At 40.6% G+C, this 24681-nt stretch overlaps 1 long non-coding RNA gene across 1 annotated transcript; it reads left to right on the forward strand.

The window, feature by feature from the left end:
- The first annotated feature begins 1180 nt into the window (after positions 1–1180).
- Positions 1181–24501, forward strand: LOC308192574. Its single transcript, XR_013948904.1, has 3 exons — positions 1181–1516; positions 17654–17740; positions 23186–24501. It is a non-coding gene; the product is annotated as an uncharacterized lncRNA (long non-coding RNA).
- Positions 24502–24681: the final 180 nt, after the last annotated feature.

Genomic DNA, 24681 nt, shown 5'->3' on the forward strand with positions numbered 1-24681 from the left:
GCGGAAAGACGTGCATTTTAATTAACGAACTGAGTATGCCATAGATTAACTTGTTCAGGCACTTTGGGGTATCACAGCAATGCACTTTCCTAGCAGGTTTAAGCAGCGAGAAGAAACATTTATGACATTATCTGCAGATCAGCCGTTCGTCCCTTCAGTTTTCTTTGGGCTGGGGAAGCTGTGAACGATTTCGGGGAGGGAGGAAGGATGTTTAACGTTCTCCACGCTCTACTCCACCAAAAGTTTCTAAGGAAAACGTGAAGAGAGGTTTCATTATAATGTATCCTTTCCTTTTCGGTGCGAAAAGGCTCTTGCTGTCATGCCGCCACACTGTAGGCAGGAATGTCTCTTGCTTCACACAGAGAGTGTCGGCTCCCTGGCTGGGTTAGCGACGGATGCTTTCCCAAAGAATGCCGAATTTGTTCAGAAATGAACCACCGGAGTGCCGAGCAGCCGAGAGGTGGGTGCCGGGGTAGGGCCAGGAGGAGACCCCACGGAAGTAGCGACTCCTGTCCACCCACAACTCTAGCGAAGTTGCAGCCCGTTTCTCACCTCGCCTCCCCCGAGCGAGGGGGGGCACCACCTCCAGGCTCTCTTCTCGGCCACCCCGCGCCCGGCTGCGGGGCAGAGCCCGGGGCTACCGCGGGAGCCGGGCGGGGGGCACCGGGGGGGCTGCGCTGCCCTAACCCCTCGCCCCCACTTCCCACCCCTCCGACCCCAGCCTGGGGCTGATGCGGAGCAGCGCAGGGAGGGGGGAGTGGAAGGAGACAGAGCCCGGCATCAGGATCCGGCCAGCCCAGCAGTGCCCGGGTCCTCCAGCTCAGCGCCCCCCTTTGCCCGGAGACACCTGGCCGAGGGACACCGCCGTGGGCAGCGCTCGGCACAGCTCAGCGACGGTGCTTCTCCCCCCGCCGCCACCGCCCCCCCGCAGCCCCTCACTCTCATGCAGCCCCTCCGGCCGTGGCGGCCAGCCGGAGATCCCGGGACATCATCCTACCTTGAGCTGCGGGCGGGGAAGCGGGGAGGGAGAGGAAGGCGGAGGCGGGGGAAGGAAGGGCGGTGGCAGGACGCCGGGGAATGCCCGGGCTGCGGTGCAGCCGGCGTCCGGGCACCACTGACGGCGGCGGCAAGCGGCGGCCGAGGGAGGGAGGGAGGGAGGGAAGGATGAAGGGAGGGAGGGAGGGAAGGAGGGAGCGAGGGAAGGAGGGAGCGAGGGAGGGAAGGAGGGAGCGAGGGAGGAGAGGAGGGAGGGAGACCCGCCTCCCGTCGGGAGCGCTGCACAGCGCCCTTTAAAGGAGCAGAAACCCGCTTCCTCTGCGGCCGCCGCTCCGCTCTCGTCGCAACGCCGAGCCCCCGGCCGGCGGCAGGGCTCCACGGGCGGCCGGCGAAGCAGAAACGCTCCCGGCTCTCCTTCCCCCGCCGCAACCCGAGGGGCCGAGCTCGCCCGGAGGCGCCTTTCCAAGGCACGAAAAGTCTGATCGGGGTCCCTCAGCCCGTTTTGCAAACACAGACAGAGGTGTGTGTGTGTGTGTCGGGGGGGCTTCGGCCTTACAAGACGGCGCCAAGCGACCCCTCCCCGTCCCCGCTCCGACCCGTGCCCACGGGGGTGCCAGAAAAAGTCCGGGTGCCTTTGGCTGCTTGCTCATGGTGAACCCCGACTGCCTCCCCTTCCCCCTCCCCCGCCCCCCCAGGCCTCCTCTTGCCTTGGGCTAGCGGGGACTGAGCTCGGACACTTTGTCACCATCCTGTCCGTGCGGACAGGGGTCGGGGTGGAAGCTTGTACGAGGGCGGAGAAGGACTCAGCGAGCCTGGGCCCGCAGCGAGTGGGGCAGAGCCAGCGCCCCCCGGGGGAGCCGCCACCGCCTGCGCACCCCTCCCGGCCCGACACGCTCCTCAGCGGGGGGATGAGCTGGGGTGAGAAACGCAGTCCCGTCTCCCCCCCTCCTCGCCCTCTGGCAGGATTACCAGTGCTCTCCTCTCTCCCGCTGCTCCGCTCGCCCCCGCAGCGCCACAGGCGTCTGCCTGATTCCCCTCTCCTCCCCATTGCGCTCCCCGGCTCGGACGTGCCTTGAAGCGCTGCAGGGTTCCCCCACCCTCAGCCTTCCCGAGGTCCGATCTCCCGGCAGACGTGCGGTGCAGTTTGACAGGAGAACTGCCGTCCCCTCGCCTTTCCCTCACGCCAAACGCCCGTCCCCGCATCCGCGGGGGAGCGCTGCCCGCACCCCCAAAAGGATGCTCAGGCTTTTCCCTGCTCCATCCGCCCAAGCGATCCACCAGGGAGCCGTGGTTATCGGGGCCGGGGGGGCTCGGAGGGAGTCAAAGAGATGGGGCTGGGGCGGGTGGGGGCTGGTGACTGAGAAGCTCCTATAATTAAGTAAACAGCAGAGTTGTTGTGCGGAGTAAATAAATAGTCAATGATCCCATTGTCGGGCCGGGCGCAGGCGGCACAGACCGCGACGAGCTCGCCGCGATTGGGCTCTGGCCGCTGTGACTTGCAGCTTAATCGCCCCGCAGCACAGCTCTTAATTACTTGCAGCGCGCCTCCATGGCCGACAGAAAATTCATTAGTCACTCCATTCGCCTGAAGCTGTAATGGAGATAACTCTTGTGAAAAAACAAAGGCAGCGGCAAAGCGAAGCGCTTGGTGCCACCCTGGGAGCGAAGGGCACGGGGCAGGAGGCTCCTCGCTGGGAGGAACCGGGTGGTAGCTTGTAGGGCCGCAGGAACCCAAAGGGGGCAACCCCGGCTAACACTGAGCCTGGTGGGGTCCCGCCGGGCGGGGAGGCGTCGCGGGGATGGCCCGAGCGACCGAGGGATGCCCACGACCCTGCGGGAAGGCGAGGCCTGTCAACGCTGCGGGCCGGCGGAGGGTGGGAAACGTGCGAGGTCTGATGAGCGAGTAACACCTGTGCGAGCAGCGGCTCGGTGATTCCGGCCCTCTTTGCTCATTGACTGCCTTTGCGCTGTTAGTCTCCAGAGTTTTCAGACATAAACACGGAACGAGGCAGACATACAAATATACGGGTCTCAACGGTGTCTTTCTAAGAGGAGAGAAAGGAAGGCAGGGGGAGAAAAGGGGTGTGGCGTTTCATGTCTATCACGTAGATCATGTAATACCTTCATGAAATCATTTCACCTAAGCTACATCCATGCACAGTCTTTTCCCTTGTTACTTGGATTACAGTTTTGTCCAGACATGGGATTCTCAGTGCTTTCCTCAGCTTACATTTTACACAGAATCTTGTCCTCCCTTAGGCAGGCGATTCCCAATGTCACTAGAGCTGTTATCAACCTTTATCACTCCGAATATCTAAGGACTTCACATAAATACCATTATTATTCAAGTGAAGAAATTTGGAGCAGGAAGACGTGAATAAGCCTAAGATCACTCTAAAAACCTGTGACATAATAGAAAGACAGTACAGGATTCTCTTTTCTCATGCTTTGATACTGCAAAAGCCCATAATTTCAAAACTGACAAAGTTTCTAGTTATCTTCCCATTTTTTCCCCAGTTTCTTCCCAGTTACACTGCAGGAGCTTTGAACTTTATTGGCACCAAACACCTGAAAGAAGCATATAGGAAAGCACAGGCCCAGTTTGTCACTATTCAAAATAAGATGTACTGGAGAATGTGTCACACAAGATGTTGGGCTCTTACAAGGAAAAACAACAACAACAACAACAGAAAAACAATACAAAAACAAACAAAACCCACAAGCTTACTCATTTGCTTCTTTTTTTGTTGTTGTTGATTATTTTAATGTCATATCCTCACCAGCAATTTAAAACATTTTTTCAAATGTTTCAAGAACTTCACCCAATTAAAAAAAAAAAAAAAAGAAAAAGAAAGAAAAAAAAGTAAATGAATTTGTAAAGATCTTCACAAGAATGGTTTCTAGGTTTGTTTGTTTTCCCCAGAATTACTTCTTAAGATATAGAATGAAATAATATGGGTTTATCACAGTCCCATCCCATTAGGTTCATTTGCACCTTGAAGTTTGAAATGATGTAAACTTGTAGCCTAATTCCCTTAAGCCTTTCAAAATAAAATTACCCAAGGATCTCAGACTTTTTTATTATTATTATTTTTCCTCCACAGAAATTTATCACTAGTACTCAGTGCATTCAATAATTTTTTCTTTCCTTGCTTCAGTTTGGGTAAGCTATGCCAATGTAAACTCTGGCAAAATTTTAAGATCTTTTCAGTGTAAATCTATGATAATTCCAGATCTACAAAGACACAAAACTAACCAATATATTCTCTTACATGTTCTCATGTAAGCTTTTACTGTTCAAACTAATGACCTAAATATGAGTATTGACACTTGTTCAAGATAAGCAGTTCACAACTTGTGCTCTGCCACAGAAAACACTGAAGCAAACTTCCAGGGCTTCAGACCTCAGGCAACCGAATATTTTGTTCTTCCTGCCAGATATTCTTTTATTTTTGTTATCTTTTTGCGATTTCAAAAATGCCAGTTTGTCTTTCAGGAAATCTGTGTCCTACTGCTCTGTGATAGGAAATTCTGCTACAGTTCGTGGTAAGAATTATCATCATACTAATTTGGCCAAGGAAAATCCTTCCAGATTTCATCTCTTTTCACAGATTTTTGTGGCTTTTACTGATGACCTTGTTATAGTCATAATGCTAGTCAGGCCGGCTGCATGTATCAAATCTTGTACCTTCAAACCAGAGAGTGAGCCAAAACAGGATGTAACAAAAGAAAAAAGCATCTGTCTAAAAGCGATAAATCCCTGTTCTTGTGTTAGCCACTTGAGGGAGACAACGAGCCATAGGTTACATTTGTATGTCAGTTTGATGGACCACATACAAAATTGAATTTTTAATTGATGATGGGTTTGCATCCACTGTGTGTTGCTGTTAATTTTAAAAAACACTGATCTGGTGTAACACAGAGGGCATAATGTTGTTCATTGCAGTTCATAGATCTGATATGTCTGATAGTTTTCTTCTCTCCTTTTACACTGTTGAGCAAGACAGGGTCATCTCAAGAGTTTCACTAACAGCTCTTAGATAAGAATATCTAGCCTTTCCAGATGATATCTCGGGCTCTATAAGTAATATCTCACACCTGGTCAAGGTCTAACTAAGACTTCCTTACAGGTTAACTCACTTTATTGTTTCAGTGAAGTGCATTGCATTAAGAGGCCTAAGATACAACACTACTAAGAGCCACAAAAGAATAAAAACTTTCCCTGAGGCTGAATACCTTTCAACAGAGAAGCATTACTGGGACATTTTATTTTACTTACTTTGGTGCCAGTCACAATGCAGCGCACAATATCTTCTATAGACTGCAATATTATGCAGACTTCCCATGAAGTCTTTAATGGGTTAACAACCTTTATATTTAAAAAGGGTTCTGTTGTTTAACATAGATAGCTTTATGTCAATTGTCACTCATCACTATGTCCTCTTACCTGAAGTGGACATAGAGATGACTTTATTTCTTCATTTATTCCTTCTTCTGAACATTCAAAGAAATATTACATGGGAGGGCAGATGGCAATCCCATCTTCAAGAATGGTGAGAAGGAAGATGCAGTGCAGAGGGAAAGGATCTGGGGGTGTTGGTCCATGCTTGCCTGAACATGAGCCAGCAGTGTCCTCAGACAGCCAAGAAGGCCAATGGCATCCTGGCTTGTGTCAGGAATAGTGTAGCTAGCATGAACAGGGAGGTGATCTCTGTACTCTGCTCTGGTGATGCCGCACTTCGAGTACTGTGTTCAGTTTTGGGCCTCTCAGTACAAAAAAGACATTGAGGTCCTGGTCCAGAGAAGGGCTACGAAGCTGGAGAAGGGCCTGGAACACAAGTCCTATGAAGAGCAGCTGAGGGAACTGGGGTTGTTTAGCCTGGAGAAGAAGATGCTCAGGGGAGACCTTATTGCTCTCTACAACTACCTGAAAGGAAGTTGTGGGTAGCTGGGGGTCAGCCTCTTCTCTCAGACAACCAGTGATAAGACTAGAGGGAATGGCCTCAAGTTGTGCCAGAGGAGGTTCAGGTTGGAAATTAGGAGACATTTTTTCTCAGAAAGAGTAGTCAGGCATTGGAACGGGTTGCCCAGGGAGTCACCATCTCTGGGGGTGTTTAAGGAAAGGTGGGGTGTGGTACTTAGGGACATAGTTTAGTGGGTAATATTGGTGGTTAAGGAATGATTGGACCAGACGATCTTGGAGGTCTTTTACAACCTTAATGATTCTGTGATTCTAAGAACTACAGGCTTGTCAGGCACACCTCCGTTGCCAGGAAAGTGATGGAGCAGCTAATCATGGATACCATTTCCAGGTACATGAAGGACAAGAAAATCATTGGGAGTACTCAACATAGCAGAAGTCATTCTTGACCAAATTGGACATGGTTTAGTGGGTGAAATGGGTAGTAAGGTGATGGTTGGACCAGATGATCTTGGAGGTCTTTTCAACCCTTAAGGATTCTATGATTCTATGAAATTGATAAACTTCTTTAATGAAATGACTGGCCTGGTAGGTGAAGGGAGAGCAGTAGCTATTGTCTTACTAGACTTCAGTAAGCCTTTCAACAGAGGCTCTCCCGTAAGATTCTCACACAGACGTTGATGAAGTATGGGCTTGTTGAGCAGACAGTGAGGTGGACTGAAACCTGGCTGATGGTCAAATGCAGAGGGTGGTGATCAGTGGCACAAAGTCTAGTTGGAGGCCAATAATGAGCAGTGTACTCTGGGGTTCAGTACTGAATCCAATCCTGTTCAACATCTTCATTGCTGATGTGGATGATGGGGCAGAGTGTACCCTCTGCAAGTTTACACATGACACAAAACAGGGATGAGAGGCTGATACACCAGAGGGTTGTGCTGCCATCCAGAGGGAGCTGGAAAGGCTGGAGAAATGGCAAGGCAGGAACCTCATGAATTTTCACAAGGAGAAATACAAAGTCCTGCAATGAGTGAGGAACAACCCCAGACACCAGTATGCACTCAGGGACACCCAGTTGGAAAGCATCTTTGCAGAAAAGGACCTGTCAGTCCTGGTGGACACCAAGTTGACTGTGAGCCACTAATGTGCCCTTGCTGCAAAGAAAACTAATGGTATCCTTGGCTGCATTAGGCAGAACATTGCCAGCAAGTCGATCCTTCCAACCTCATCTAGTCTGTGATTCTGTGATTCTCATGTGTTCCCCAGTCTTCTTGTCTCTAGACTAGTTCTATTTCTCAGCATCTCAGAATTATCAAGTATTGAGTGGAGGGAAAGTCTATTATTATTATGTTTCTAGGTTACAGGCTTATTCAGAAATCCAAATATGATGTTTGACTTCTTTGGAACCATGTGATAGTGTAGATTCATATATGCCTTGTGACAGTAATGTGTAGGTCATTTCCTGCTTCACTACTCCCCTGGCTATCAGTTTCCTCACTTGTATTTGCTAAGCTACTCATTCTCTCCCAAGTGTAGAATCTCATGCTTGTCTCTGTTGAATATAGCTTGTATTTTTCTAGAACATTTCAATTTGCTGAGACAGATCTTAAATTCTGCATCTAACCACCACCATTTCTGCAGCTTCTGCTATGTTGTCTTCATCAAACATTTAAATGAAGCTGCCAAGTCACTAATAGAAACTCAACAGAAGTACAAAATAGCAGGACACAAAGGATCCCAAAGATTTTATTTTAGTTTAGTTTAGTTTTGTTTTGTTTTGTGTTACAGTTCAACAATATAACAATAAAAACTGCTGTGCACCAACTTTCACATCCTGTTTTGCTTATGCAAATGTCTTGTTCTGGCTTATTCTTAGAAACTCTTTAGTCTTGTTTATGAATACCAATATTTTTTGTTGTTGTTTATGAATACCAATAAGACCAATAATGTCTTATGCTTGTGCTTTGTTCTTTGAGCCCAACAGAATCTCCTTCTCTCCATCCATCCCACCATTCCCACCCCTTTTCAAGGAAAAAAATGTATGTGGGTATAAGTATTGTATAGGTTCAATGAATTTGTATATGTCTAGCTTTTTACAAACATAACATTAATTTAGATGCATGGAAGAAAAATGTTAATAGCTGGACCAAGAAAGCCCTGCAACAATAAACAAAATTTTGGCAAAAATGTGAAGATGGAAATTCTGTGGAGCCAATTATATGTTTGGGAACTAAGTTTGCATCTAGACTCAAAAGTATGTCCCAATATGTTCCAAACAAGAACTGGATACCCCAGTGCTGGATGCCTTGTAAAATGGTCTTAAAAAACTCCAGTCAATAAGAAAAATAAGGCTTTAGTTTAATTAGCGAGGAGTGGAAATATCTCTAGTATGAGGCAATGTTAAACGGGTAGGTAACTTTGAATTGTAAATATGAAAAAGGACATTCTAATAATGGGAAGAAACTTCAATTTTACTTTGCTACTGAGTTATTATTCCAATAAGACTTAAACTTCAGTAATGATGCAAGAATGAAATGGGGCTTTGATCATCGTGCTTTTTCATGTCCCTCTTAGAATATACCATAGTAAAAGATTAATATTAATCATACAACAGTGAGCTGAAACAGTTTGTGTATACTTGTACAGTTAAGCTACTAGTATATTTGACCCAAACTCTCCAGGCACTGAAGACTTTGTGTTTGTTGTCACACTTACAATAATATAAGAGATTTTTTTTTTCAAATATTTGAATGATCTATTCATTGTGAACTATTAGAAACAATCTTCACGGGGAAGAGTACAGTAGGAGAATTTATGTTATATATTGTTTCAAATGCCTAATCTTGAAGTAATAACATAATTAGGATTGACAGTTGATATATTTGTGTTTAATATATATATGAGAGTAGCCCTCCATCCTCAAATATGCATCCATTTAAACCAAGTCATCTGTAATATAGGCTGATGAATTATAATTCATCTCATTACTTTTCCTGGGACTTAGAAATCAACAAGAATCCATTGTCAAGATTCAGATGACACCACATATCACACGTTAGTTGAGGCAACTGCCACAAAGTAGCTTAGCCTTTAGTACTAGTTGCTCACTAGAACAACTGTTGGAAGATGCTCCATTGACTTCCAATTCTCAGAATAAAGGAATTAAAATTTACTACTTTGTAGAGAATTACCACAAGATCTGTGCAGTGTTTAAACTCTTTGAGGTTTTGGAAACTGAATTTCACCTAAAGCAAGCATATGCTTTTAATCTACCTTGAAATTATTTTAGATAGACTATATGAAGTGCATTTGGTTCATTGCAGGGGGGCAAGGAAATTGCTCCACTAATCAGACTTAGGCAGTTTATCAGATATGGAGAGCCATTTCTAGTATGTGAAAATATTCCTTAGAGCATATTCCTCTACAGTATGTGTTTTATGTATATAGAAAGTTACATACCCTGGCATTATATTATAAAACAGAATAATGACCTACTTTAGCAATAATAACCATAAATGAAGTAATGGAGCCACAAATAGCATGTAAAAATCAACACCTTAATGAAGTAATTCAAACTCTTATTCATCCAATACTTTTCACATTTTACTAAGCATTTATAAGAACCTTTACTTCCTTACTTTCTCTGATATCTCATTCATTTGCTGAGAAGAAAAAGAAGAAAAAAAAGTTTCACTTCAGTCTGAGTAGAACAAAAGTCTTAGCTTCTGGGAGAACAATTTAAGCACGGTAGTCAGCAGGATTCAAATATTTATTTAAATGCCTTGTCAAATTAAGATCTGACTTAGAGGAACCATCTAAGGTGGTGCAAGGACCTTCTTTCTCTGGAGAATACATTAGTACCCATACACAGACTACCCAAATGAGAGTCACATTTCAGTGATGAAAACTGTCTGCTTAACATCCCAGTTTCATATAGCCCTGACAATTAACTTGATAGCTTAATTTCAGTATGTTGTAAAAATCTGTTGTTCAGAAGAAAACTTTCTAAAAGTGAAAAGGACAAAGAGTGGGCTTATTTTTCATTATTTGAGATTGATGAACCTGGAATTTTAAAGTTGTTGAGGGAAAAGATGGCTCTTGGACATACTATTCTGCGAGAAAGATCAGGACAAGGAAGAGATGATGAATCCGGTGCTGTAAAGAGCACAACTTGAAACTAAAACTGAAACAGAGACTGAAAATCAGGAAGGATAAGAGAAATCAAAAACTGTTCCGAAGTTGACAGGCCCCTCGCTGGGAGGAAGGGAAAATGGAAGATAAGTATCTGAGAGGAAATAAAATATTTTAAATGTACTGAAATTGCTTGAAAGCTGAGAGAAGACACTGTTGAAACAAGTGCCAGAAGTAGTGAAGTCTTGCTGAAGATGAAAAGAGCCACACAGACTATTCTTGGATAGCTTAGGAGAGCTTGATTCTCTTTCTCACTATGTACCATGCACAGCAACTTTATGGAAGAGTTTTAACTCAGTCTGCAATCATTGTAACTAGTTAGCATCGTACTCCCAATTTGGCCTGGTTTTATGTCTATAAATGGTGAACAAGAAGGCCTTGAGAACACAGAGGGTCAGACTCACAGTCATTCTTATCATAACTAATGTCCAGTCTAAAGAGAAACAGAAACTTTCTAATATTCTAGATTTACTTAAAACAAATAAACAAACAAGAAAAGTGTGATCCCTCTTATTTCAGCATGTATTTTTTTCTCCTAGCAGATACGAGGAACAAATTTGTTAACTTTTGATACAAAAGAAAAGAAATACATATCCATCTCCAAATGCGGCATTCACTTTTGGAAGTCCTTCAGGAAGAATATCTAAATGAAATGAAAATTCTCATCTCAACAGGACTAATTTAATAAGAAGAATGAGAAGGAGGAGACAAGCACATTGAATCAAGACTTAATTTGAAGTCAAGTGCTTTGCTGCTTTTGTTTCTTCTTTCAGTCTTGACACACTTCCAAGAAGGGAGAACTAGAAGTAATGATACTCCAGTCTTTTATGTTTTATTAACAAGTCTCTTAAAACTGGAAAACAAGCAAACAAAAAAGGACAGAGACAATTCTATAAATTACTGAAGTGGAACTGAGACAAAGCACAAACAAAATCAAGTGAAAACTAGCTCTTACCAACAGTAATTTCTTATACACATTTATTCTTAAATACCTAGAACACATATGAACAAATGTAGTAACTCCTACTCTTCCACTTACAAGGAGAGGTGGGAACATTTACACAGATGATAAGAACATTTTCATGTAACTCTCTGTATTCTACAGTAGATAGCACTGTGAGATGATTAAATAAAGTTCAGAACTTTGAGCAGCAGGTTTTTCCCCAGGTCTCACAGACAAAAGAATGGAATTATTAATTTTGTTTAGATTACTCTATGGCAGGTAAAAATGTCTTGAAACACTCTAACCAGTTGGTTTATTACACCCAAAGGAACAGAATAAAGTTGGATTAAATCACCTAGATGGTATCTGAAATGTAAGGCACCCACAAGTCTGTAACTAATACGGGAACCTGCCCAGTCAATTAACTGTAGCACCAATTGATTTGTTATAAAACTTGTTATACACTTTCTCCTTTGCAGATAGGCAATATTATGTATTATTTAATGACAACTGCAAGTTCAGAAAAGGCATATTTAAATTTTTTAATATTTTTTTTCCTAAAATTTTAGTTTAGGAAAACCATACATATAGGATATTCCTCTACAATGAAATAAGAATTTGAAGTACCTCCAGTTGTAGATAATCAGAATGCAAATATACTTTTAAGAATAATTTGTTCACATTATAAATCATGTCTGTTGATATCATAGCATTGAAAATGTTTTACTATTACATTATGAAAGAGCACTACTGACTCCTATTTGCTAAAATTGGTTTTACTAATGCTGCAATCTGTACATTGGCAAAGCTAGCTAAACCAGTGAAGTAGGTTTTTCCAAAACTGAACATTTATAATCTGGCACTCTGAGCTACAGTTCTTCAGCTATAGGCCCTTAAGATGGAAATCACTTGTTACAGTCTGCCTATAATTCATGTCAACGTAGTTCAAAACCAGAGTTTTTGCCTTCCATTTCCCCTTCACTTTTCACCCAGTCCTTTTATGCTTATGAAATAAAGTAGCACCTGTTTATAAACTACATGTACAACCTGAGCTGGTCAACTAGTCTCTTTGTATAGTCAGTGGAACAAAAATAATACTTTCTAGTTATCCAGTAGAAACACATTTGATGGGAACACAAAACTATAAACACAAATTTAAAGGTTTAAGTTTTAAGCATCCAAAGTGGGATGGGTCCAACACTAATAGCCCGATCTCCTCTCTTAAAAGCCTTAAACCTTCTTAGTGTGCCAAGCTTCAGATATTTTAGCTGTCAGTGTCTCAATCTCTTATTAAAACACAAGAATATTTCAAAGATTTATAACTTGGTCATAGTTCAGTGATTTTCACAAGGACAATAACAGAGGAAAAACAGTCTCATTCTTTCACAGTGGTTAGGTTTTTGTAAATCACTTTGAACTGAAGCTCTGAAATAGGATTTCTCTGTCCAAATTTAGACAACATCATCCAAAATATTTGTCTAGACTGCTGTACAGTCAGTCACAAAGAGTAGGCTTTCTTACAGTAAGATAGATCTGACCCATTTAATTAAATAGTGTAGGATGAGGTAATTTAACTTACCAAAAATAGTCTTCAAGTAAAGACTGCCTGCAATAAAATTTTCTGCTTTTTTGAATTATTAATTAACAGTGTGTTTTTAATTTTAAATGGAAATTTAAATGGAGGAATGAGAGATAGTTTGTTGTGGTTTCCTGATTCTACATTTTACACTCAAATAAATATATATATGTCACATATATATATATACACATCACAGTATCATAAAATGTTTGAGGTTGGAAGGGACCTCTGGAGGTCATCTGGTCCAACCCTCCTGCTTAAGCAGGGACTCTCAGAACAGATTGCCCAGCACCGCATGCAGGTGGTTTTTGACGATCTCCAAGGAGCAAGACTCCACCATCTCTCTGGGCAATCTCTGCCAGTGTTCCAACACCTGCACAATGACAAAGTGCTTTCAGGCATTTAGATGGAAGCTCCTGTGTTCCAGTTTGTGCCAACTGCCTCTTGTCCTGACACTGGGAACCACTGAAAAGAGCCTGGCTCCATCTTCTTTACAATCTCCCTTTAGGTATTTATATATACGGATAAGATCTCCCCTGAGCCTTCTCTTTTCTAAGTGAAATAGTCCTAACTCTCTCAGCCCTTCCTCATAGGAGAGATGCTTCAATACCTTAATCATCTTCATGGCTCTGCTTTTGACTCTCTCCAGTATGTCCATGTCTTTTCCTGGAGAGCCCAGAACTGGACACTCCAGGTTTGGCCTCACCAATGCTGAGTACAATGGAAAGGTTACCTCCCTCAACTTGCTGGCAATGTTTTGCCTAATGCAGCCAAGGATACCATTAGTTTTCCTTGCAGCAAGGGCACATTAGTGGCTCACAGTCAACTTGGTGTCCACCAGGACTGACAGGTCCTTTTCTGCAAAGATGCTTTCCAACTGGGTGTCCCTGAGTGCATACTGGTGTCTGGGGTTGTTCCTCACTCATTGCAGGACTTTGTATTTCTCCTTGTGAAAATTCATGAGGTTCCTGCCTTGCCATTTCTCCAGCCTTTCCAGCTCCCTCTGGATGGCAGCACAACCCTCTGGTGTATCAGCCTCTCATCCCTGTTTTGTGTCATGTGTAAACTTGCAGAGGGTACACTCTGCCCCATCATCCACATCAGCAATGAAGATGTTGAACAGGATTGGATTCAGTACTGAACCCCAGAGTACACTGCTCATTATTGGCCTCCAACTAGACTTTGTGCCACTGATCACCACCCTCTGCATTTGACCATCAGCCAGGTTTCAGTCCACCTCACTGTCTGCTCAACAAGCCCATACTTCATCAACGTCTGTGTGAGAATCTTACGGGAGAGCCACTGTTGAAAGGCTTACTGAAGTCTAGTAAGACAATAGCTACTGCTCTCCCTTCACCTACCAGGCCAGTCATTTCATTAAAGAAGTGACAAGAAGCCTTTCTTGTAGTCTTTGACATCCTTGGCCAGATTCAATTCTATTTGTGCTTTAACTTTCCTCTCTGATCAATCTCTCTGTATTTCTCCCAGGTTACCCATCCTTGCTTCCACCCTGTGTTCCTTTTTGTGTTTGAATTTGGCCAGGAGGTACTTTTCCATCCACACTGGCATCCTGACATTTTTTGCCTGACTCTCTGCTCATTTGAGCTTAGAAGAGGTGATCATTGAATATTAACCATCTTTTTTTTTGGGTCTAATTTATCTCCAGGACCTCCTCCCATGGTACTCTTCCAAGCAGATCCTTGAAAAGGCAAAAGTCTGCTCTCCAAGTCCAAGGTTGTGATCTTGCTTTTTGCCGTGCTCCTTCCCCTAAGGATCATGAACTTCACCATCTCATGCTTACTGCAGCCAAGACTGCCTTTGACCTTCATTCCCAACAAGTCCTTCTTTCTCAAGTATAAGGTCCAGCAGAGCACCTCTCTTCATTTGCTCCATCACTTGGAAGTTATCAATGCATTCCAGGAGCTTTCTAGATTGTTTATACTCTGTTGGCTGAAGTCCCCAGGGAAGATGAGAACCTGTGAATGTGAGGATGCTCTCATCTGTCTGTAGAGGGCTTCATTTTATTGTTCTTCCTGATCAGGTGGCCTGCAGCAGACATCCACTATAATGTCACCTTTACCTGTCCTCCTTTTAATAACTAATCCATAATCCATAAACTTTCCTAATCCATAGGATTAGGAACCTAATCAATAAACTTTCTGTCAGCTCCGCATCCATCCCCAGGCAGAGCTACATGCACTCTGGATTCTCTTTCAAATAAAAGCCAACACCGCCTCTTTGTCTTCATATATTGTCCTTCCAAAAGACCCTGTATTCCTTCCTTGCAACACTCCTGTCATGGGAGCCATCCCTTCAGGTCACTGTGGTCCCAACAAGATCATCGCCCTACAACAGCAAACAGATCTCTAACTCATTATGCTTATTCCCCATACTATATGCATTAGCATACAGACACTTCAGAGAGGCACCTCAGCATGCTGAGTTCCTAGAAAAGTTTTGGAGGATTTCTCCATTATGGTGCCTTGTTGGCAATTACTTGCTTGCATGCAAGTGCTGGAGGTGAGCCTGGTTGGGCTCTGTTTTGTTGATTTTGTGATCCCTCCCTGTTACATCAGTCCATGACCTTTGCTCATTGATCCTGTCTGTCACTCCCTCACAGGGCTGCTGGTTATTCTCTCCCTCTTTGACTATTCTTATTTTAAAGCCTTCCTAAGTAGGCCAGCCATCCTACTGGAGCATATATATGTATGTATAAGTACTGTACGTAACTCTACACTGTAACATGTAAAAGAAGGACAGTAAGATAGGGCATACTTCCTTCCTTCATATTTAATCCTTAAAAGGGCAGTGTAACATTGGAATTACATTACAAATTGTACCCTGGAACAGGGTATAGAAAATACTTCTTTTCATATAAATGTCATCAGAATAATTTACTTCTGTCTTATGCATCATCTTTTTATATCTTGTTTTCTTTGTAAGGATTTTTTTTTCTAGAATTTTTAAATGATACTAAGTGTAATGACATGAAACATTTTTCCAGTATCTGTTATTTGAAAGAAGTTCTATAAAATATTTAAAATGATGCAATACATACAAAACTGTTTAAAAAACAATTACAAAATTAAGCTCACTGTACATCTAAAACTTGCTTGTACTACCTCAGCACAGACATACCAATGCAAGCTATAGTATTTTTAAAGGGTAATTTTTTTCATATGAACAATACAAAAAATATTTTTTTCACTCAATGGTGTTATAATAGAAAAATGTAATGGAAATAAATTTAGAAAAAATATTATTTCTGAAAGCTTAGAAAATGGGAACATTGTACTAACATAAATGCCATAGTTATTATGACCAATTATTAAAAAGGAAACATTGCGCTATTGGTAATGGACCTTATTCCTAGATTATCACATCTAATAACATTTGAGTGATTGAGTTATAAATGAAACAGCTAAAGAAAAGTCTTTAACACCTTGCAATGCACAGTGAGAACAAGAAGCTTGTAGTTTATACAAGTTTATGTCTGATTTGAAATCAGAAAACTGCTCCACACTCTTCCACAAACCTTGAAAAAGAAAAAAATCCTGCTGAATTTAGAAAGACAATCTTAACTTTCTTTACTCCTTGAAATAGTTGACTTCTATTTTTCTTTGAGTTTTGAACCTATAGCTATTCCCTTAGTTAAAAGACCGAAAGATTCTCTTACTTGCAATGCAAATGTATTAATTTGTTCAGATAAGTGCATTTTGTTTAACTTTCATTTTATTTTATTAAAGTCCTGTGATTAAATATTTATCTTGTGTGGTTGCATAGATCTTGCTGACAGACCTAAGTGAACTAACATCTATTACAGAACTAACCTTGATCCTTCTAAAGGAACAATGGAATTACATTCTCTCGTACTCTCACAACCTATTTTTAGGTTGCTGCACTGTATTTGTAAGAAACAAGAACTACCAAAACACAGATTGCAAACCAAGTTCTTTCCTTTTTAAGTGTATGTTTTTATAAATGGTCCATTAAATTAATACTCATAATATAGTGAGCAAAATGGGTAACCTGCTCACAACCAAAATGTTAAAGGTATGGTTTAAACCAGAGAGTCATTCTGCTTTTGGAGCTATTCCATTATTAAGCTTATCACACTGTGAAACATAGCTATATAACATTTTATACTACAGAAAAAGCATTAACCATTTTGAGGAATATCAGCAATGCAACTACTTTTTATTAGGACTACAGTCACAATTTTAGCCAAAAAGTATATTCACAGGTAACAGGAATGAAAGAAAATTATTGTCAACTCATCCAGCTTTCCACTAGTACAGGGCTACCTCTTATTTCATGTTTGTTAATGCTTTACTACATGAGAATAGCACCACATCATTCTGGCTTATTGACAAAGTCTTTAGTGGTGTTTAATAAGGAATTACCAACAACTCCTGTGGGAAGACAGTGGGCATCACCTTTAACTCTCCAGTGAGGTCCAGATTCTACTTTCTTTAGGATGTTGTCCGTTGCTAAGTTGCTTTATTTTTCTTCTTTTTTTTTTTTTTTAATTTAATGATATTTGATTGATTACAGAGATTATAGCTACAATAGTTTTATAAATTTAATCAGACACATAAACTTTGGCTGAAATTTCACTTTCAAACCTTCCTTCACAAGATAAATAATCCTAAAAGTATTAATGTCGAAGGGCTATAGTACAAAGAACTGTGCTGAAACCAGTTATTTTTTCATTTTTTTTTATCATTTACAGTCACTTTTCGTTCAAACAAACAATAACACCTTGATGAATCTTTCGGATTTATTTTCTGTCCAAGAAGAAAACAGTTTCAGGGAACCTGACCTCCTGTCATTCACTGAACCTTGAACAGAAATGGTCACAGGTAACTCAAAGTCTGATTGTATCTACAGAAACTGTCTGTACGTGACACAAAGGGAATCTGCTTGGCTGAAGTAATCATTTTGCTGATGCTCATTCTTTTTAAGTGTTTTAAAGCCATAATACTGAAGGGCCTCATCAGTTATTTTTGTTTTCACTACTTCTCAGGATTGCTTTAATGGTGCTATAGAGCTGAGAAGAGTTTTTGAAGATAGATTCTCGTGTTCAAAGGATAAGTGACAAGATCATGCTCAGGTTAAAACAATTGCTCTTCTATTTCAGTATACTTTTTATTATTATTTATTAATGAATCTTACAACTTTGGAGATAACAGGCTAACTGTTCTGCAGTAATGCTACTCATAATCCAAAATCACTATTGGTTTGAATTGCTACCATCTCCATCCTGCTATAATATCTGATGATTTATTTTTTTTTCTGTAATTGTCAAAAATATGTTGTTGTGAGGATTTCCCAAGCAACACAGAATCTGTACTGGATAATTGTAAATGATCCATGAAACTGTAAGAACTTGGAGAAAATTAGACAGATAACTGATGAATTCTGCTCTAACAACATTTTAATGTATGGTAAACAGATGAATCTCAGCACTTTTATACTTTGAGCTACTTTTCTAATTTTTTTTTTTTTTTAGCTAAAAACAAGTTCTTGAATAACATCTGCAAACATGTGTGTTGGTCTTTACGCGTGTTTAGAAATGTTTCATTGTTGTAGTGTATAGGGCTGGCTAAAGAACTGTTGCAATTTCTATAAAATAATAGTAAATAAGATTTGGAAAAACTGGGGAATCTCTAAGAAACATGTATATGAAAGACTTTCTCAGCGAGTTTCAGGTAGACTTCAAAACTGTATCTGGAAGCCAAATCATTAACTAACTAAAATCACAGCTATTGAGAGATGAAAATATATTGTCAAACCACAGGAGATATCCGTATAAAAAGAGGTGCTGATCTACATCTATCTTCAACTCATTTTAATGAACATTGTTGAAGTAAGAATATAGAAAAGATCAACAAAGTCTTTAATAATGCTAAGGGGGCATGAAAAAATCTAAATGTCACATGAATATGAGACAAGTAGACAACAATGCAGGATTAAAAAAAAAAAAGCAAGCGGAAAATATTGTTCAATAACAAGATGTGAAGGTAGCTTACCAAATTACAATACAGCTAAAATAAAATTAAAAACAAAATTAAAAAAGAAAAAAAAGAGGAACAAAATAGTACATGGCCCACATTCTTGACAAGTCTGAAAGCTCCTGAATTTATCCTTGAAATACTTATCAAAATTCTAATATTATTCCATGTTAGAACTTCTGGAGGCATAGGCCACTATAGGTGAAAATCAGCTCGTGAAAATAAAAATGCATAAAGTCTTCAGTATGGTTAGAGTAAAACAGCTGATTGAACATCTCAAGTAAATATATATATATATAAATATATTTGAAACAGAAGCAGTATGTACATTTGGTGCAATTATGAAGCATTCTCTTTTCAAAATGGGCTCCAGCTGTGATTCTATATAAGCTTGAAAGACAGGCAGCTGGTTTAAGAGCACAGTATGCATAGGTCAGTATGGGGTTGTTATTCAGTGTTCATTGCTAATAACTATACAGAAGCCAAAGTGGAAAACCTGACTAACTGGATGTTATTCAAGATATTAAATTATGAATAGATAGGCATATTAATTTTGTAAGTTCAATTGATAACGAATTAAAATTAACACAAAAGAACAAGTAGTAGGTCCCTTTGGACTTCCTGTGTAAAAGAAAAGCTTTTGAGAAGTAAACTGGGTTCATTAGACCAAAGAAAGCAACAGGGTGAGAGTCATATACACAGTGACAAGATATTAATTCTGAAATGATAATTACATTCAAAGTCAGTAGATCACAGAGGAACTGTGTAAACAAATCTGGTATGGTTCCCCTCTTTATAATAGCACTGTCGAGATTAGTTATTGGCAAAATTCAAAGGTTTAAAAGTTCAGCAGTGATTTGCATTCTAAATTTTAGAGGCTTACTTGAATATGTTTTAGCTTAAAGCTTTAGTGCAAAAATAAGGTGAATATTCTAGTAAGTGATTACCCTTTATTTCCTGGTCTCAGACATAAGAGAAGAGCCAAAGTTACAATAATATTTAACATCCATCATATGCCAAGTGGTCACTCTTTAAAGAAGCCTGTTCTCATTCTCTTTAGTTAATCTTCATATGGCTTTCACCCAGCTTCCTCTGGCCGTCAACAAAAAACATCCATTCTATTAATTTTCTCCATCTTCTTGTCTTTCAGAAGGTTAAGAAAAATATTTGATGTTCTTTATAAAAATCCACTGAATATAAGCTTAAATCTCAGCTCTCTGATCCACAGAATACTTCGGTAGTCAAGGAAATTAGTTTTTACATTGACAGAAGAGACTCCTTTGCAACTAGTCAGAAAAACAGTGAAATCATGTATTTTTTTTTTCTTTCTACAAAACAAATCATATGCAGAGCAAGTCCCAAAATAAACTTTTATCAATCCACTGACATTAGTGAAACTGCAACTTAGTTCCACAACTTAACACCAACTGATAATCTAGTGTGTCACTATGGGATCCATACCTAATTACTATTTTAAGTTATTATCATTATTGAGAAATTCTGGCTCATATGGTCTATATCATTTATGACCAAGACATGCAGGACACTTTCCAGAGGTCTGAGGAGAGAAGGATCTCCTTACTAGAAAACAGGAGAGGATAATAAAGCAAGGCATCTGGATTACCTTGCAATGACATTCTCAGTAGGACTTGGTCTTTTCAAAAAGCTACATTAGGATTATTCAGCTTCCTGACATCAGATCATCGCCACAGCAGGACACAAGACACTGTTATGCACTGCCTTGCTACACATGAGCAAGTGTGTCCTAGCAGCCACAAACTGACCATCCTTGGACCGACTGAGGTGAGGAAAGACTGTTGAGATATGGTGTTATGTACCAATTTCTAGCAAAACTTGAGGTTTTACTGGGAATTAAAGTAATAATAAGATCCCAAAACTTTGACAATTTTACCATAGTCCAAAAATATCCTTTTGTTTAAAACAGTAAAAGAGACTCAAGAAGAAAAAAAAATGACAGTGAATATTTTAAGGTAGGGTTGATGTATATGAGCAGCAAAATGTTTGGTGCTTGGGGCCAATTAAAAATATTCAATTTAAGTTTGTTCGACTGGTAAAAAAATAAACTGAAGTAGAAAATGAATGATAGGAATGAGATATTTCACTTCGAAAAATTAACGCTCTTGCAGGCATAGACATATTTTACTTTCACACTGATGCACTGCACCAGTAGCTTCCAGCAGCAAATGACAGAGTGTATCTCATACAAAAATAAAACCTCTACACTTCAACCATTTCTTTAAAAGAGCCTGTATAAATATTACACCATTGTAAATTCAACAGTTATCAAGACAGCACCAGATGTAGATTTATCCTAGAGGATTTTATGTGTTTTGCAGCAGCATGTCTCATAAAAACTGCAATAAATATGCTAATTTTTAATGTCTTTATACTTTAGTTTCATATTTTATCAACTTATAAAACAAAGATTAAATGTATATGGATATTATACTCTTGGATATTGCTTTCAGAAGTGTTGTAATAAGAAGAATATCAATATTAATATTTCAGTAACAGGTGAACAATTATTTTTCGTTTGATATTTGGAATGGCTAAGTCCTTGGTCACTAGATGCTATTACCAAGGGACATTACTGGAATTAGTTTGATATGATGGTTTCACCTTCACTTTAATCTTTTGGCAGTAGTTGTTCTGGTTCTTCTGTAGATAAGTTTGCATGAAGGCATTTGGCATTCATGTTTAATGCTAAGAAATCCTGATTCAGAGATGGAGGTCTAAAAAGTGACAGAATATTTAACAGAGGTGGAGGGGTGATGAGCAGAGGTATTCTATTTATCTTTCTAATTATCAGCTATGTGAAGAAATGAAGAGAACCTTGATCTTTCAGGTGAACTGAAATACAAAGTGTTAGAGGGATGTAATTAGTAGTCTCTAATTTCACAAACAGGTGGCAGGGAAAATCTGGCATCTTTACAGACCTTACCTGTGAAGGCCAAATTTTGTTTTGGGGATGTCCACATTTTGCAAAAAGAAACCAGACTGTCTAATTTTTCATATCTACTATGTATCACATTAAAAATAAGCCTGTGCAATGCTGTGTGCTTGTATTTCTTATACCTCGAGAAATTCATAGAAATTGCTTGTTGAATGAGCTCACTAGTAATAAAATGAAAGATCATGGCCTTCATATTTCTGTTTTTATAGAAGGAACGCACATAGAACCAAATTCAGAAATCACAGTTTATGGTAGTATAAATTATGGCTTCTGGGCTTGTTTCACTAGTATTGTAGAGTGACATGTATGTTGCTTCTGTGAAGACTCATGCCAACTAATGTGCCCTCAGGTGAGTCATAGCCAGCCTCAGCGTATGTGCCTGCCTTGCTTTTCTTTCTGTTAGTTCAATCAGCAAAGAATAATTTTCAACTGCAATCATAACTTCTGTACTTGGGATAATAAACCACTGACAAGTAAAGGCCAAGCAAACAGCCTCCAGACACTACCCTCAAAGATGCATTTAATCATACATACCACAGTCACTGCTTAGCCATTCATAAAACTATTATAGACTTTGGGATGCTGCCGGACAGTATAGGCCAGTATGGGTACTTAATATTATGTAAATTATTTAATAACATTTTACTGTTTTCTCCCGGACCACCCTCATGCCTTAGGAGCATCCACTTTACCAACTGTTATTCAGAAGATATTGCCTTACAAAGTAAGTCCAAAAAGGTACAGATAATCTCATTGCAGAAATGGAGAGAGACACGGTTATTGCATACCTTAGGTCCTCACTAGCTGGGCCAGTGTATGAGACGTATTTTTAGTGTTAGCTTATGTACCAATGTGTTGCAATATCTGTAACCTCACAAGAAAGAAAGAACCTACCAAAAAAAAAGAGAGAAACTCCAGTTTATAGCTAATGCCAAATTTTGACTAGAGCTTTCACTTCAGAACAGGCAAGTGCCAGTTTGTTGCACTGTCCTATCCCATGCTCAAGAAACAAACTCCCTGACTTAAGGGTCTCTCTGTCCACCTTCCATAAGCACATTTAGGACATTAAGAATGTGGAAACAAACTACCTCAACCCCCCCTTCAATATAACAAGTGCAGTGGATTCCTTAGCTTAGCAATTTCTACTTAACTAAAGCATGCTTGTGCTGTAGCTAATGCAATCTTTTCTAAAAAGCAGTTTGTCTTCAGCTGAATTCACCAAGACACAAAACACTTTGTAGTTCTTTCCACTGATTATCACCTCTCTGTAAAAAGAAGTGTATAACTAGTTTACTACTCTAATTGTTTTCCTTCGCATTCCAGCTTTGATTCTTGTTTAGAGCTCACTAATTTCCTTTTATTAGGCTATGTATATGTACAGTAATTACCTCATATGCTTATCATCTGTGATAAAGTTCAACTTCTCTTTTCTGAGGCTTTGTTTCCAGCCTTATCCTTGCTATTTACTTAAATTATACTCCTTCAGATGTAGCTATAATTACATGCAGAATTTCAGTATCAGTTTTGTATGTTTATTTTAAACTGTACCGTGATATCCTTGCTATTACAGAATCACAGAATCACAGAATCGTTGAGACTGGAAGAGACCTCCAGAAATCAGCTAGTCCAACCCCTCTGCTCAAGCAGGGTCAGCTAGAGCATGTTACACAGGATCACATCCAGGTGGGTTTTGAATATCTCCAAAGAAGGAGACTCTACAACCACTCTGGACCACCTGTTCCAGTGCTCTGTCACCCAAACCATAAAGAAGCTCTCCCTCATATGGCGATGAAACCTCCCGTGGTTCAATTTATTTATTATTTATAATTAATTGTTATTTATTATTTTATTCCTTAGTCTTCCTTTTGCTGCTGATGTATTTGAAGAAGCCCTTCATGTTATGCTTGATGTCTCTCGCTAAATTTAATTCTAACAGGGCCTTGGCCTTTCTCTTTGCATCCCTGCATTCTCTGACAATGTTCATATATTCTACCCAAGTGGTCTGCCCCTTCTTCCACATCATGTATGCTTTCTTCTTCTGTTTAAGTTTTCCCAAGAGCTCCTTGCCCACCCACGCAGGTCTCCTGCCCTCCTTGCTCAACTTCTTTCTCATCGGGATGCACCGATCCTGAGCTTGGAGGAAGTGGTGCTTGAATATTAGCCAACTCTCCTGGACCCTCTTTACCTCTAGGGCCCTGGCCCAGGGGATTCCTCCATTTAGGTCCCTGAAGAGGTCAAAGTTATCTCTCTTGAAATCCAGGGTTGCTGTCCTACTCTTGCCCTACTTCCTCCTCAGAGGATCTTGAACTCCATCTCATGATCACTGCAGCCGAGACTGCCCTCAACCTTAATGTTTCCAACTAGACCATCTCTGTTTGTTTGTACTAGGTCCAGCAGTACACCTCTCCTTGTTGGCTCATCTACCACCTGCATCAAGAAGTTATCCTCAGTGTTCTGCAGTAACCTCCTAGACTGTTCTGAGCTGTGTTGTCTTCCCAGCAAATATTGAGGTAGTTAAAGTTCCCCATAAGAACCACGACCTGCAAACATAAGGCAACTTGCAGCTGCCTGTAGAAGGCCTCATCCCCTTTCTCTTCCTGATCCAGTGGCCTGTAATAAACACCCACCACAATATCACCCCTGTTGGCCTGCCCCTTAATCCTCATCCATAGGCTCTTGACCCACACTTTGTCTTCCCCTAGGCAGAGCTCCATATATTCCAGTTGCTCACTCACGTAAAGAGCAACTCCACCACCTCACCTTCCTGGCCTGTCTTTTCTAAAAAGCACAAAGCCATCCATGGCCACATTCCAGTCATGAGAGCTGTCCCACCATGTCTCAGTAACTGCAATGAGACCATAGCCCTTCAACTGTACGCACACCTCCAGTTCCTCTTGTTTATTTCCCATGTTGAGTGCATTTACATACAGGCATGAGTTGGGCTCCCAAGGCATCCGCCTTTCTAGATGAGGCAGCTGTAGCTCATCCATGTGGGCCTATGGTAGCTCTCCTGTTAAGCTCAATTCCCTTTCTGGGCTCTGAGTATCCTTTGCCTGCTCTGGTGTT

The sequence above is a fragment of the Anser brachyrhynchus genome (genome assembly GCF_964034855.1).
Source record: "Anser brachyrhynchus genome assembly, chromosome: 3".
NCBI lineage: Eukaryota > Metazoa > Chordata > Aves > Anseriformes > Anatidae > Anser > Anser brachyrhynchus.